We start from the raw sequence: 16,219 nt of genomic DNA, 5'->3' as shown, positions 1-16,219 counted from the left end.
TGAAATAGGGAAAACAAGCTCATCATTCCAGATCATTTCATATATTTGATTATAAACTAATTTTCATACTGACATGGTAACATTTTTCATCTTTCCTCTTTCAGAAAAGAATTCACATAAATTTGTTTTAGACTCTTTATTCTTAAGAGTATATAGAAAGAGTCTAAGAAAATAGAAGTTTAATTTTTTTAAAGATTTTATTTATTTATTTGAGAGAGAGAAAGAGAGAGAGAGAGCACATGAGAGTGGGGAGGGTCAGAGAGAGAAGCAGACTCCCTGCTGAGCAGGGAGCCTGATACGGGACTGGCTCCTGGGACTCCAGGATCATGACCTGAGCCGAAGGCAGTCGCTTAACCAACTGAGCCACCCAGGCGCCCAGAAGTTTAATTTTTTTAGACTCCTAAGACAGTAGTGTTTATCTGTTTATTTATTATCCTTAGAGCCAACATTGCTGAAATTTAACTGGAAATAAAAAGACATGTTTTATTCTATTTTATCTGTTTTTAGTTTCCTTTTGCTGTGTAACAAATTACTAGAAATTTGGTAACTTAGGGTAATATCCATTTATAATTTCAGAGTTTTTGAACATCAGAAATCTGGACACAGAGTAGCTGAGTTCTCTGCTAGAGTCTCACAAAATTGCAATTAAGGTATCAGCCAAGGTGCTTTCTTATCTGGAGTTTGGAGTTCTGTTTCTGGCTCATTTAGGTTATTGGCAGATTTCCTTTCCTTGCAGGTGTATGTTGAGGTCCTCACTTCCTAGCTGGCATGGCTTTAACCTGGCAACTGCCCTTCAGCAATTAGAGACTACACTCAGGTACTTGCCATGTGGTCTCATCTTCTCCCAACATGGAAGTTGGCTTCTTCAAGAGCCAGCATGAAAATTTTTCTCATACTTTGAATTTCTTCCTTCAGAGAGGTCAGGGTCTCTTTTAAAGTCTTACCTTATTAGGTCAGGTCCATCCAGGATAGTCTCCCTTTTGATTGCCTCAAAGCAACTGATTTGAGACCTTTTTCTGAAAAATCCTTTTGCCTTTATCATATAGCATGATCCATTTCTCCATCATGGGAGTGAATTCCAGCATGTTCACAGTGCCTCCCACACTCAAGGAAAGAGTGGGTTATTCAGGGAGTACACAGCAGGGAGTGGCAGTGTTGGGTGCCATCTCAGAATTCTGCCTCCCACAGTCAGATTCAGGTTAAACATCATATTCATATTGCTTTTGTAGCAAGTGTATCATGCGGAAAAATTAAGATTGAATATATGTGATGTGATTATTTCTACTTCTTTCACCTTTTATCATTTTAATCATTCATAATTGGAAACACATTTTTCTTTTCCTCATACCATGTGTAAGGAAATTATCTTTTAATGTTTATACCATATACAATCCAGATGGAAAAAAAAAAAAACCTATCTTATGGGAGTTTACCACTTATGGTGATAGGTCTCTTATTTCATTGTAGAATATTTAAAAACAGAAAAATTGTTGCCATTTATTTTCTAGTCATAAAATAGACTGTATTATATAAATCAAAAATTTTAAATTTGATATCTTACTCCTAGAGAAACAAGAGACTCTATCCCATTAGATGAATAGCACCTATGTGGAAAAAACTTTTTAATTTTTAGCATTATTAATTATTGGAATGTTTTTGTTATTATTTATGTTTAGATTCATTTACTTATTAAATTTTAGGTATTTCTTTCAATAATAGAATAGTATTTAGCATTTAGAATACTGTTAGAAAAATGGCTAGAATTGATATTGAAATAAAAATTGGTTTAAGAAGATTAGAAATATGTATTATTAATATGTCAAATCCACTCCAGGAAATACTATACATCCCACTATCTATTAATAATTTGCATGCAGAGGCACCTGGATAGCTCAGTTGATTAAGAGTCCAACTCTTGATTTAGGCTCAGGTCATGATCTCAGGGTGGTGAGATCCAGCCCCACAGGGGACTCTGTGCTGGTCGTGGAGCCTGTTTAATATTCTCTCTTCTTCTCCCTCTGCTTCTACCCTGGCAGCATGTGCATGAGCATGTTCTCTCTCTCAAAAAAGAATTTACATGCAAAATACAACAATTTCTTTTTCTTCTAAAAATTATCTGTAGTACCATTAACAGAGAACAAATCAGGTAATAGACTCTCATAATTTTGAATTTATTATTTCTAAGTAGAACATTTTTTCCTTTTTAAAGAATGATAATTATATGGAAAAATTTGGTTTTATTGTCAATTGTTATATATGTCATGGAGTCCTAATGTCTTAACTTATGTTCCCCCCAAAAACCATAGCTGGAAATAAAGTCTTGAATAAATGTAGTTTGTTTTGCTAAAAGATTCCAAGGAACTGGAGGGGATGGGTGGAAAGAGTGAGCCAGGGAAAGAGGAAAATCTGATCTAAGAGTATGTTATAGAGCTGATTACAGCTGTGGACAACTGAAAATCCATCACACTGTGGACCTGTTAAGGACCTGTGTGTCATGCACCTCAAAATTGTCTGCCAAAGGAATAAAGAACTATTAATCCACTAGCTCTCATCCACTGTCAGTCAAGTGTTACTTAGTAGGGTATATGTTTCCTTGCCTTTTCTGATTTGTATATGTGTTAAAACAGTTAGGCAAGTTCTCACAAGCATCCCGTGTGCTGGTGGCAGAGAAGCTCCTGGGAGCAGCAAGTGAGCAAGTTGGGATGCAGCTGAGGTGAGATCCCATCAAGTTACACTTGCTTGCAATTGATTATTTAGAAATTACTGGAGCAAAACACCAATAGAACCTTTGGCCCTTGTCCAGTTTTGCCACTCAACTGTAAAATGTCTCCCTTCTTCTGAGGCGGTGTTATATGGGAACCCATACTAGTGAATCATGCATTCTGGAAGCTTCTTGTGTGGTTGCTGTTTGAGAGACTAGAAGCAGGAAAGGAAAAACTATATCCAGAACAACTGTCAACTCCATTAAGGATGAATTTCTGGCCCTTCTGGGGCTACCATATTTCAATAATACTTTATTCCTAATGTCAACATGAGAACTGTGGCAGCCAGGGCACCTGGGGGGCTCAGTCGGTTAAGTGTCTGCCTTTGGCTCAGGTCATGATCTCAGGGCTCCTTGCTCAGTGGGGAGACTGCTTCTCCCTGTCCCTCTGCCTGATGCTCCCCCTGCTTGTGGGCGCTCTCTCTCTGTGAAATAAATAAATAAAATCTTAGGAAAAAAAAAAAAACAACTTGTGGCAGCCTTCAGGATTCCTTGGATTATTTTAATATACAGTAACTAAGTAATCACAGGAATTTCCAGACCTCATCAATGCCACGGCCAGTCTCACATTAGAGACTGACCAGCGTGACGTTTTTTTCTTCTTCAATGCTGAATGCATTCATCAAAGGGCAACTTGACAATTACAAAACTAGTAGAGTAAAATTCTGCAAAGCTGGTAGGTATTTGTTTATTTTTGTGACTACATTGCCATGATCTCACCAGAGATATTAAATGAAGGAAACAATAAATATTTGCTTAACTGCAGCTGCTAAAGATGTCACCTGTAATTTCCATATATATCAGGGAAAAGCATACCCCTTTACAATATGCAAGTTTACGGAAATTCACTCAATATTTATTCAATAAAGTTTTAGTACATGTTCACAATATGCTGACAGATAGAAGCTTATATGTGGGGACACAGCAGTGAATCAGAGAGATAGGACCCATTCTCTGAGAGTAGATAGATAATCCAGTAATGGAGGAATCTCATGTATGTGATTAGATGATGGTTTGCAGCATGGATGTTTTTGTTCCTGTAAGTGGGTGTGGTGAATGTATAATAATTTAGGGTATATGTAGAAGAATAGCGTTGGCCCTAATGAATAACTCATTGGGCTGATGGTCTCCCAAATTTTGATCATTGCTATTCAAAACATATATTTTTCAAGGATTCTTGAATGTATGTCATTTCATGTTAGCAGTTAATGAGCTACAAAGATAGGATAGAGTGTATGAAGAGGCTGTCTTCTAATTTTCTTATTTTTTTCTTTTATCATTTCTTCTTTTTGGTGTACTTTTGGGGAAGATTTCCTCAATTTTATCTTCCATCCACTTCTTATTGTTTTTTTTTTCATTTCTTCTGTCATATTTTTTAATTTCTAGGAATTCTTTTCTATTTTATTTAAGCAACCTGAAGCACTTTAAATGATATGTTTTCCTATCTCCGCATATATTCATGATATCAATGTTTTCTTGTCCCTGCATAATCTGTTTTTCCCAATTTCTTTCCCCTTTTTGGTTGCTTTTATCATTATATTCTACATTAAAGACATCTCTTCTCTCAAATGTCAGTTAAGACTTGGCATTCTGTTCATGGATGAAAGTGGGAGACAAAAAGTTGTCTAGGATCCCTGTGTGATTTAGATTGCCCTCTGGGTTTATCTGAGTGGGTCATTTGTGCAGAACCCCTAAGGTTGATATCTTGGCACAATGAGGTTGCTCAGCTTTCTGAAGTCCGGAATTCTAGCAGTCAGCTGAAGGAGAAGGGCTAAGGGTGGTTCTGCCTTCAGTGTTGGGAATGCCAATGGTTACTTGCGCCCCCTATTTCAGAAATGTAGCCTTCAAAATTCTCCTGGGGTCCTCAATACAGAGACCCTTTTTTCCCCTAAGCCAGAGACTAAACCTCCAGATTTCTCCTCCAAATGGGGGTCAGTTCCCCCAAAGCATGGTGTGGGAGAGGGACCCAACTTCTCAAAAGTGTTCATTCCAATCCCTTCAGTTTTTACCTGCTTTCCCACTTAGAGCTGTTTCCCTGTGCCTTCTCTTGAAATACAAATTGTGTTGCTTCTTTGTTTTCCCTACTGCCAACTTTAATTTTGGCTTTCTTGGGTGTGTTAAGCCAGTTATCTTTGCAAATTAGGAAAAAGTGTTCCTTCCAGGAGGATACAGATCTCACTTGGTGAGGGCAGAGTTCAAGAGCTGGATTTTATATCCTGCTGGCTCTCATCCCAGCCTGTGTCATACAGAGTGGCCATGGTCACCACAGGCCCGTGTGCTATTTCTTCATCCTGGTGAGTTTTTATCTTCTTACAAAATTCCTTTGCAAAAGTTTAAATGTGTGGTATTCCCCCTCCACCGGAGGAAGCTAAATTAAATATATTTATTTCATCTGCCATTATAACTGGAAATAATACTTTAAAAAATTTAAAGTCAGATAAATATAATGTTCTGGAATTATTATCTCAACAGATCTGTTCAGAGATTTGTATTCCATCTTTATGGCTAAACAGAATCTAGTCAGAATTCTAAGACAAATCATGTAGCGACTGAGAGCAGAATATTACTGCCTAAGCAACCCTGAAGAATATACTATTTGCAAAGTAAATTCAAAACCACATACTTGGCTTGAGTTGGATAATCTTAAAGCTTAGATGTCAGCTAGAATAAGCTTGATATTTAAAAGTAATGAAGGAGTTGTGCAAATTGCACATATAAATACGTTACTCAGTGTGTGCTGCATGGTTCAGTCATTGCAGAACATTTTGCATCTCACTTAGTGACCTCCCTTTGAGAGGTGAAAATAGAGATTTCTTTATTCTCAGTGATGGAAGCCAGGAACTATTTACTCTTAAGCTAAGAGTTCCCACACTCTAGCTTTTCTAATGGGTTGGAAATTAGTAAGATCACAAGGGACTCTGTACTTTCTTTCTCTTTGCCACAGAGATGTGGGCAGAAATGCATACTATGAATTATCTCTATCAGAATCTGGGAATGTGTTTTAGACAAAAGACCGGTGTTAGACCATTCTTTTCTCTTTTTCCCCGGGGGTTAGAGAGTGCTTTGGGGACCACTTCCTCTGCCCACAACCAATAAGTGACATTCCTATGCCCACCTGTACAGTGGTCAGCTTCCTCACACAAACCTAAAGGAAGCTGAGGTACTGCTCTAGCAGCCCATCCAAGCTTCCCAGTGTTCACTATTCTCCTCAAGAAAAACTTGCCTATTTGTGTTCCATGAGCTCTGTCAGCTTTGTTCCGAGTGCAGAAATATCTCTGGCCAAATAAAATTTTCTAAAGTACAATTTAGATTTGTATCATTTTCTCCTTAAATCCTTTTGCAGTTCCTCATCACTTGTCCCTTAAGGTCTATATTCATAGGTTTGGCTTCTAAAGCTCTCAGAATTTGCATTCAGTATATTGTTACCACTTATAGTTTCTATTTCTACTAAGTTGGATGATTTTCTATTTCTCTATAAATGTACAGTTCCCTGATTTCATATATTTGCCCTTACCAATTTCTCCATTTGGAAATTCTTCCATCTCCCTCCCCATCTGTATCGACTACATTTTATCTATTAAGTCCCAGCTCAAAGGTCACTTCTTTACTCAATCTAGTCTTCTGACTTCACAAACTTTACCATATTAAAGTTAATCTTATGTGATATATGTTTTTCTAATTTTTATTTGTTTTTATTTTTATTTCTTTAGAGAGAAAAAGAGAGCAAGCATGAGTGAGGGGAGGGACAGAGGGAGAGGGAGAGAGAAAATTATAAGCAGGCTCCATGCCCAGAGCAGAGCCCCACATGGGGCTCAATCTCATGATCCTGAAATCATGACTTGAGGAGAAATCAAGAGTCAGATGCTTAACCAGCTGAGCCACCCAGTCCCTTATGTGACATATATTTGTGTTATTTTCCTTACTCAATTTCAGTCACTTTAGACAATTCTTCTTCCTCTTTTTCCTCTCCTCCCCTCTCCCCCTCCTCCACCCCTCCTCCCCTTCTTCCTCCTCTTCTTCCTCCTCCTCTTCTTCTTCTTCTTCTTCCTCCTCCTCTTCTTCTTCCTCCTCCTCTTCTTCTTCTTCTTCTTCCTCTTCTTCTTCTCTTCTTCCTCTTCTTCTTCCTCCGCCTCCCCCTCCCCCCCTCCCCCTCCTCCTCCTCCTCCTCCTCTCCAGCTCTGAGCCAGGAGACTGGCAAATAGTAGATACTGAATAATTTTCCTGAATGAGTGGCATACTAAGTCTTTCAGATATTTTTTGGCAATTAGTTAGATTTATAATAAATTTTGTTTGGACAGAGAGAAGACATTTGTTTTATAAGGGAAACTCTGTTGTTTTGGTAATTTAAAGACTGGAGTGGGATTCTACATTGCTTCTTCACGATGAGTAGGAGGTTTATTGTTGTGAGTTGGTTGGACTTCTTTGGTACACCAGTATCAGGCAAATTTTTTATAAATATTCCACTTGTGGGGCATCTGGGTGGCTCAGTCGGTTAAGCATCTGCTTTTGGCTCAGGTCATGATTCTAGGGTCCTGGGATCGAGCCCCTCGTTGTGTTCCCTGCTCAGTGGGGAGTCTGCCCCTCCCTCTCTCTCTCTTACCCTTCCTGTGCTCATTCTCTTTCTCTCCCTCTCTCTCTCAAATAAATAAAATCTTTAAAAAAATATACAAATATTCCACTTGTGTTTGAAAACAATGTGTAATCTTTCTCTTTGCTGTAATAAGAGTTTATTCAAGAAATATTTTATTGAAGAGCTACTATATGCCGACACTTTTCTGGCCACTAGGAAGTATAGTATCATACAAGTATTCATGGAACCTTCTTTCTAGTTTAATGAGAGACAAACAAATAAGCTAATAAACATATAATAGTCACATCATGTTAAATGCTAAAAACAATTACAAAGAAATGTTATGGAAAGTGGTCGGTTCAGTCTTTTTAAAAGAGATTTTTGAGATAAATCTAAAATCAATGAGAGAGCAAGCTATGTGATAATATAGGTGAATATAATTCCAGGCAGAGAGAACAACCAGGACTATGGCCATGAGGTAAGAATAAGCTCAGAATATACAGCTGGAAGCAATTAATCATGAAGGAGATTGGGAGAAGTCAGAGACAAAGGTACAAGATAAAGTAGCATCTTTATGGGCTGTGGAGAATAATTGGGATTTTACTTTGAATGAGATGGAAGCCATTGGGTGATTTGAGCAGGGATATGGTATGATTTAAATGTAGGGACCAGGCACTGGAGATCATTTGGAAGGTGACTTCAGTGCTCTAGATGAAATATGATGAGGTATTAGATTAGGGGGAAGGCATTGAAGATGGTCAGAGTGTATAGATTCAAGAGACATTTTGAAGTTATAGATAAGAAGACTTAACTCTGATGGTTGGATATGAGGGAATTAGAGAACTGAAGCATGACTCAGCTTTTGGGCCTGAACAACATGGGAAATGGTGCTGTCATTCCATGAGCTAGAGAAAACTGGGGAAAGAGCCACTTGCTGATGAAAAATCTGCTGTCAAGTCTTTCTTTTTAAATGACTGCTTGTAAGATTGTTTTGCTTTGTCTTTGGTATACTATAGATGTAGATCTGTTTGTATTTGTCCTGCTCAGATGATCCTGTCTATTCTATATGAAAACTTTTTGCATTTTTTTTCAATTCTGGAAAGTTCTTTGTTGTTATATCTTTAAATATTGCATTTGAAGAGAGCCATTCTTCTTATTTTCTCTTTCTAAACTTCCTAATGAATATATTGGACTTTCTCACTCTATTCTTCATGACTCTTAAACATCTTGAATCTTTGCCCTGCTTTCTACATTATCTTTCAGTTTATAGATTTTCCTTTAGCTGGATCTAATCAGTTACGTTTTTAAAGTTCAATTTGGTTTTTATAAATCTGCCTGTTTCTCTTTTCCTCTTATTGTGTCCTTTTATTCATTATGGTTTGCATTTTCTCTTTTACTCTGTAATTCATTTAAATACTAACTTAGAGTTTTCTTTCAGATTCGTCTATGATCTCCAGTTCTTTCAGTTCTCCCATATTTCCCTCTTACTCTTAATTTGATGACATCTTATTCTTCTTTTCACTATGAATTCCTCCTCAGTAGGGGATTTTTTGGCGGGGGCGGTAGAGTGTCTTTATTTCAGGTGCTTTAGGCCATGGAATTGTGTTTATAGAGCATTTGTTGCCAAGGCAAAAGGGGCATGGGGCTTCACTAATCCAGAACTGGTTTTTATGCACCATTTATATAGGCAGTTCTACCAGTGCATATGATATAAGTTTGGGGTCTTGATTTATCATGGATGACTTTATCCCTTCAACTATAGGCTTGAGTAGAAGGAAACTTCTCATTGGTTTTGGGGGCAAGTGGATAGAGTTTTTCATGGAAGAGGCAGTAATGTTTCTGGCACCCAGTATCACATGGGTCTCATCTCACATTCAATTGAATTGCAACCCTAGCCCTAGCCTCTGTATCCTGTGCCCATTCAATTGAATACATTGAAGGGAAATCACAGTGCCACATTCTACCCACTACTCTCACTTGAGTTTCCAACATACTCCTGGCACACGGGTATATATACATATTTTTTTTTCTTTTGTCTACCTCAGATTCATTTAATTTTGTTGTTGATATATATTATCCAGCATTTCTAGTATTTTTATTAAGAAGAGTTCATTCCTTGCCAGCTTAGACCACTATGTTGCCAAAATTCAGAAATAGCTTTGTGATGTCCACATATCAGACCGTATTCAGGAGGGCTTCTCTTTTTCATACCCTCAAACATTGGAAAATATGTGTTAATCCTCAGGCCCTTGGACCAATGTCAGATTGCCTTTGTTGGATGGTCCAGTCCTGGATATGCTAATGTTCTTTTGAGAATAAAGGGCAAACCAAAATTAACACTTCTTGGCATCACAAGTCTATAGTAGAACGGAAGGCAAGGGAAGCGAAATACCCCATCTTGCTGTTAATAACTTCATCCAGCACAGCATCAGGAACAAAGGATTTTCCTAAAGCCAAGAGTTGTTCTTAAAACAGAAATCATTACTTATAACTGAAGAAAGGGTAGGTTGTCTTTTTATAACCTTCACCTACTTGTCCTTTATAAGATTGCTGAAACTCTTAAAAGTAAACGGGTTGCCTTTCCTTAGTTTTGCATAAATATCAAATAGTAAATAACTTTTTGGAATGCAAGTTGGTACAGCCACTTTGGAAAACAGTGTGGAGTTTCCTCAAAAAATTAAAAATAGAGCTAGCCTATGACCCAGCAATTGCACTACTAGGTATTTACCCCTAAGACACAGATGGAGTGAAAAGAAGGGCCATATGCACCCCAATGTTCATAGCAGCAGTGTCCACAATAGCCAAATGATGGAAAGAGCTGAGATGCCCTTCAACAGATGAATGGATGGATATGGTCCATATATACAATGGGATATTACTCAGCCATCAGAAAGGATTGATACCCAAATTTTGCATCAACATGGATGGGACTGGAGGAGATTATGCTAAGTGAAATAAGTCAAGCCAAGAAAGTCAATTATCATATGGTTTCACTTATTTGTGGAACATAAGGAATAGCAGGGAGGAGACTAGGAGAAGGAAGGGAAAAATGAAGAGGGGGAAATCAGAGGGGGAGATGAACCATGAGAGACTATGGACTCTACAAAACTAGTTTCGGGGAGGGGGGGATGGGGGGATGGGTTAGCCCGGTGATGGGTATTAAGGAGGTCACGTATTTCGTGGAGAACTGGGTGTTATATGCAAACAAAAAAAAAATTTTAATTAAAAAAATAACTAATGATGTACTACATGGTGACTAACTTAACATAATAAGAAAGAAAGAAAGAAAGAAAGAAAGAAAGAAAGAAAGAAAGAAAGAGAAAGAAAATAACTTTTTGAAATTGTATAAATTAGTTTGCACTCCTATCCCATTCCCATCCAAAGCCCTACTTAAGAAATAGCATTTAATTGATTAAACAAATTTCTTTCTTTACTATCTTTTCTATACAATCATATGAAACCATTTTAGTAAAAATAAGATACCCATTCCTCAGACTTCAAAAGTCAGGTTTTCCTGGTCTCTTGAGCTCATAAATATTCTTCCCCTGATTGAATATAAGGAAAGAACAACTCATATTTCTCAGCCCCCCCCTCCCCGCCCATGAGTTGGGCACTTTCAAACATTATTTTACTTAATTCTCACAACCACTAATGCAGGTAGTTACTGTTACTCACTTTTGGTAGTAGTGAGCAAATAAGATTCATAGAGGTTAAATGCACTTCCCAATGTCTTAGAATTATTTAGCAGAGTTAGGGCTTAACCCCCAATACTAATACCTTGGTTTAATAAAGTATCTAAAATTAGAGAAATCTAAAACTCATTTATGAAATCTGACTAGTGATTTCTGATCATTGCTAAAAAACAGATGGATGGACCTAGAGCCATAATTTAAACATCTTAACAGCATTATGCTTCATTTCCCTTAACTTTTAACTTCTAATGAATGGTAATACCTTTTGAAAGGTATTTTTCAGTTCCATGAACTGCTTCAGAAGGATCAAATCCATACATTGTTTTAAGATATTTTAACGCTAAAATCCAAGTAGATAAATGGAAGACTTTTTGCTTGTACATGTTCCTTTTTTTTTGGTCCATATGTCAAAGCAAGAGTTTTATAGGGCTAAATATAGGTGACTGTTTTGGCTATACAAGTATTTTAATTGGTTTAATATTTGCCTCAATATCCTAACATACAATAGTAAAATAATTTTCCATATCATAAAAACAGCTATCATTTACTTTGCCAATCACACATGATGCATTTTACTAGGTGCTGTGCACAGATTGTCTCAACATATCAGTGATACATTGGAAAATCCTCACTTTTCAGCCAAAGCTCTGAAGTTAGATAATTTTCCAAAGTTACCCAGATGATCAGTGGAGACTGCAATAACCTGATCCATCTGACTCCAAAGCCTAAGTTATTGCTACTATAGTATGTCTTATAGACTCTTAAGAGCACTTTTATTTTATCTTATTTTTTATTTATTCATTCGAGACACAGAGATACAGAGAGACAGAACGAGCATGAGCAGGGGGAGAAGCAGACTCCCCGCTGAGCAGGGACCCCGATGTAGGACTCGATCCCAGGACCCTGGGATCATGACCCAAGCCGAAGGCAGACATTCAACCATCCGAGCCACCCAGGCGCCCCAAGAGCACTTGTATTTTAATACAATTCATTCTCTGAACTCCAAGTGGTTATTCTGCTCCTGTAGGTTCTTGTGAATCTGAATAAAATATAGATGCAACCCCAATTAATATTTAATACAAATGCACAGGGAAGAGTGGAAGAGTGGGTGGTTACTGCCTTATGTGTTGTTGCCAGTGTAATTTAATTCTACTTCTCCCTTTGTGTTGTGCTACCTTTGTGGGGAAGAAAAATGTTCTGTTACTGGAAACCATTACCAGAGTATATGTGAGGTACCTACCATATAAAAGAATAGTACAGCCATCCCTTTAAGGGGCAACCCTTGACAGGTTTATTTAGTGTTACTTTCTGATGCTTTTGTTTCATCGAGTTAATATTTGCCACCTGACATCTCCTAGCTAAACATAGTGATACTTCGAAAGTTGTACATTCAAGAAAGTTTGGTAAAACAAAGAATGTTTTCTCGGCTATACTAACTTAATTTTTTGGCCCCTTTTTTTCCCACTATGGACAAGGTATTAGATTAAAATAATTGGCTCAAGAGTCTCTGTGCATGTCCTTTCTCTAATTGTGTATTTATTTTGCAACGTCCAAAGACATAATCGTCCTTCTGGTTTTGTTTCCTTAGAGCACTTTAACCATCATAGCTTTCTTTCCATCGCTACTACTAGGACTTTTATTTAGGGGTATAATCTGGACAAAGTTTAACTTAGTGGGTTTTTTTCCAAAATCCAAAAGAAGTCACAAATTTGAATGCCTAACAAAACATTATGTTACTTAAAGGAGATAAAGGTATCTGTTTTTTCCATAATTAAAAGTAATATATTACTAAATGAGACAATACAAAAGAGACAAACATTTTTTTCTCTGTGTGGCATTAAAACAGTAAAACTTAAGAGCATCATGTGTTTCTCTTCTCTCCAGGATAATTGAGATTTTCTTCCCCAGTGATACATTATTTTCCTTCCTTTTATTAATACCCTTTTTTACACATTCTAAACCCTACCTGACACTTCTCTTCTTTCTAATCTTGCTGTTTTGCACATGATTTTTGGACTTTGTTGGCATTCTAAATGTGTAGGTATATACAAGAGATTCTAGGTCTTCTACCTCTAATAGCTTGCAAATCCTAAATATTTAAATACTGTTGTTCTCTTTGAACAAACCTAACTGAAATATGGTAAGGTATCCAAGGAACCTCCTATGCTTTTGTAATCTCTTTGGTGACAGATATCTTGTCTTTGTGTCTCTGGATAGCTTTTATTGAAAACTATTTTATTGAAAAAATATTTTATTTGGTAGTAAGTGTTCAATAAATACTCAGTAACTAAAAAGTCTCAGAAATAATTCTGTTTTTGAGGAAAGTAAGACCATTTGAGTTCCTATGTGAAGTTATCAATAGAATGTGGCTCCCTAGCAAGAAATTAGATGTGTTAAAATTCAAACATTTCTGAAACAATCAAGAAAACTAAAAGGCAACCTACTGAATGAGAGAAGATATTTGCAAATGACGTATCCAATAAAGGGTTAGTATCCAAAATATATAAAGAACTTATAAACTCAACACCCAAAAAACAAATAATCCAGTTTAAAAATGGGCAGAAGAAATGAAGACATTTCTCCAAAGAAGACATCCAGATGGCCAACAGACACATGAAAAGAAACTCAGCATCACTCATCAGGGAAATGCAAATCCAAACTACAATGAGATATAACCTCACACCTGTCAGAATAGCTAAAATCAAAAACACAAGAAACAACTGGTGTTGGCGAAGATGTAGAGAAAAAGGAACTCCCTTGCACTGTTTATGGGAATGCAAACTGCTGTAGCTGCTGTGGAAAACAGTGTGGAGTTTCCTCAAAAAGTTAAAAATAGAACTACCCTATGATCCAGTAATCACACTGCTGGGTATTTGCCCCTAAAATAAAAAGAAAAAAAAACACTAATTCAAAGGGATACATGCACCCCTATGTTTATAGCAGCATTATTTAGAATAGCCAAATTATGGAAGCAGTTCAAGTGTCCATCAAAAGACAAAAGGATAAAGAAGATGTGACATAGATATAGGAATATTATTCAGCCATAAAAAAGAATGAAATCTTGCCATTTGCAACGACATGGATAGTGCTCAAGAGTATTATGCTAAGTGAAATAAGTCAGCCAGAGAAAGAAATACTGTATCATTTCACTCATATGTGGAATTTAAGAAACAAAACAAATGAGCAAAGGGGAAATAAAAGAGAGTGACAGACCAAGAAACAGACTTTTAACTATAGAGAACAAACTGAAGGTTACCAGAGGGGAGATGACTTGGGGCATGGGTGACATAGGTGGTGGGGATTAAGGAGTGTCTTGTGATGAGCACTGGGTGATGTATGGAATTGTGGAATCATATTGTACACCTGAAACTCATATAATACTGTATGTTAACTATACGGGAATTAAAATAAAGTTTTAAAAAACTGAAGACTCTCTACACCAATAACTACACTTATATATGACATAATTTTTGAATGATATATAAAGAGTAATAGCTAAACATGTTGTTGAGAAAAATAAATACAAGAATGTAACTTATTTTTACATGACTGCTTAGAAGTTACTTTTGGGGGGAGTTTTTTTCTCAATCTGTGTGACAATACATGTGAGAAAATACAAATAAATAAATAAATAAAATAAATTTTTTGTTCATTACTTCAAGGGGAAAATAAAACTTTCAAGCAGTATATTTTAACCATAACACTCTCTATCAAAAATAAAAGGAAAATAAACACATTCCAGATAAACCAAAACAGACTACTTGTTGCTAGTCACCTTATATACTAAAGGAAGTTCTTTAGTCTCTAAACAAAAGACTTCAGACAGAAATTTAAGTACACATAAAAAAATAAAAAGAACATTAACAAATGTAATTCTGTAATCTTAAAAAATTTTTAAAAATAAAATTCATACACTTCTGTAACTGACTTGTCCATTGGAGAGAAAGTATGAAGTGTGCCTCTCTATTAAGTGACAAACCAACAAATGTAGCTACTTTTATTGTAATTCCAATGCACAAGGCAGAGTTATTTTATGTCACTTATGTAATTTTGTGTAAAATGATAACATGTATTCATTATGCTCTGCTGTAACATTTTATACACCGTGAGGTCCTAGACTTATTTATTAAAAACAAAAAACAAAACAGCATTCATTTGACAAAGTAAGTTTGTTAAAAATATTCCTGACCCAGACTTATTTTGAAGAGTAAGAAATAGGGCATTTTCATCCCACACTGTCATTGATAATGTGGTCATTGAGATTTTACAAGCTAGCATACACTTATTTTACAGCATACACTATTATTTTAAAGTGAGACATCCTAAGGATTTTGGATGCATATGTGCCTCTGAGAGGTAAATAAGTAAAATCAACACATATCTGATGAGTTAGCAATGAACAGAAGTCTCTTAAGCATCAGTCTACCTAAGGAATAGGACAAGGGGGTTTTTTGATTTCTATTTTAGTTTCTAAGAGATCTGCCAGAGAGTGCGCTATGTAGGGCAGATTTGAATATTGTAGTGACTGAACACAGAAATCTCTTCTATTATCAACTAATAATGTGAGTTCTCATGAACAGTGAACCAATCTTCCAGAAACTAATAAACCCAAGGAGTACAGACAGATTCCTACTCCTTATGCTGCAGCGCTGGGAATTAGAACTTGGATGCTCCACGAAGGGGGCACAGCTGGTGAAGAAGCCCTGTGTAGGTGACAGGCTGTTGCTGCAATGACATCTCTGCTTCATCTACCCAACTATGCAAACAGCAGATAAAAAGTTAATCATGTCATCCCAAATGACTTTTCTGGACCACATATAAAGAAAAGTAATTCTAACTGGAAGGCTCATCAGTACATTATTTATTCAGAACTCCATTTTTATTCCTTTTATTGGTATCTCTCAACTGTTTGCTCTAGTTTTATTAAGAGCTAGAAAAATTCATTATTATGAGCCCCAGTGTCTTGATGACAGCCCCTACTATGTGACATTATCAGGTGAATCTGGATCTTGGAGAAGAAGGCTGGGAAAAAAAAACACCCACAAAACTTGTGTTCTTAGAGATGATAAGTGTTAGAGCCTATAATAAATCATAGTTCAGACAAGAAAATAATTAAACTTAATGGCAAGATACAAGTGGGACCTTAACTGATAAATTTGCTCATACATCAGAATAAAAATTCTTAAACTTAAGTGT

The sequence above is a fragment of the Eumetopias jubatus genome, unplaced genomic scaffold (assembly GCF_037043125.1).
Source record: "Eumetopias jubatus isolate StellerSeaLion01/CBP00866 unplaced genomic scaffold, mEumJub1_p1.0 scaffold_14, whole genome shotgun sequence".
Taxonomy (NCBI): Eukaryota; Metazoa; Chordata; class Mammalia; order Carnivora; family Otariidae; genus Eumetopias; species Eumetopias jubatus.
Note: the sequence above shows the minus strand (reverse complement) of the source record.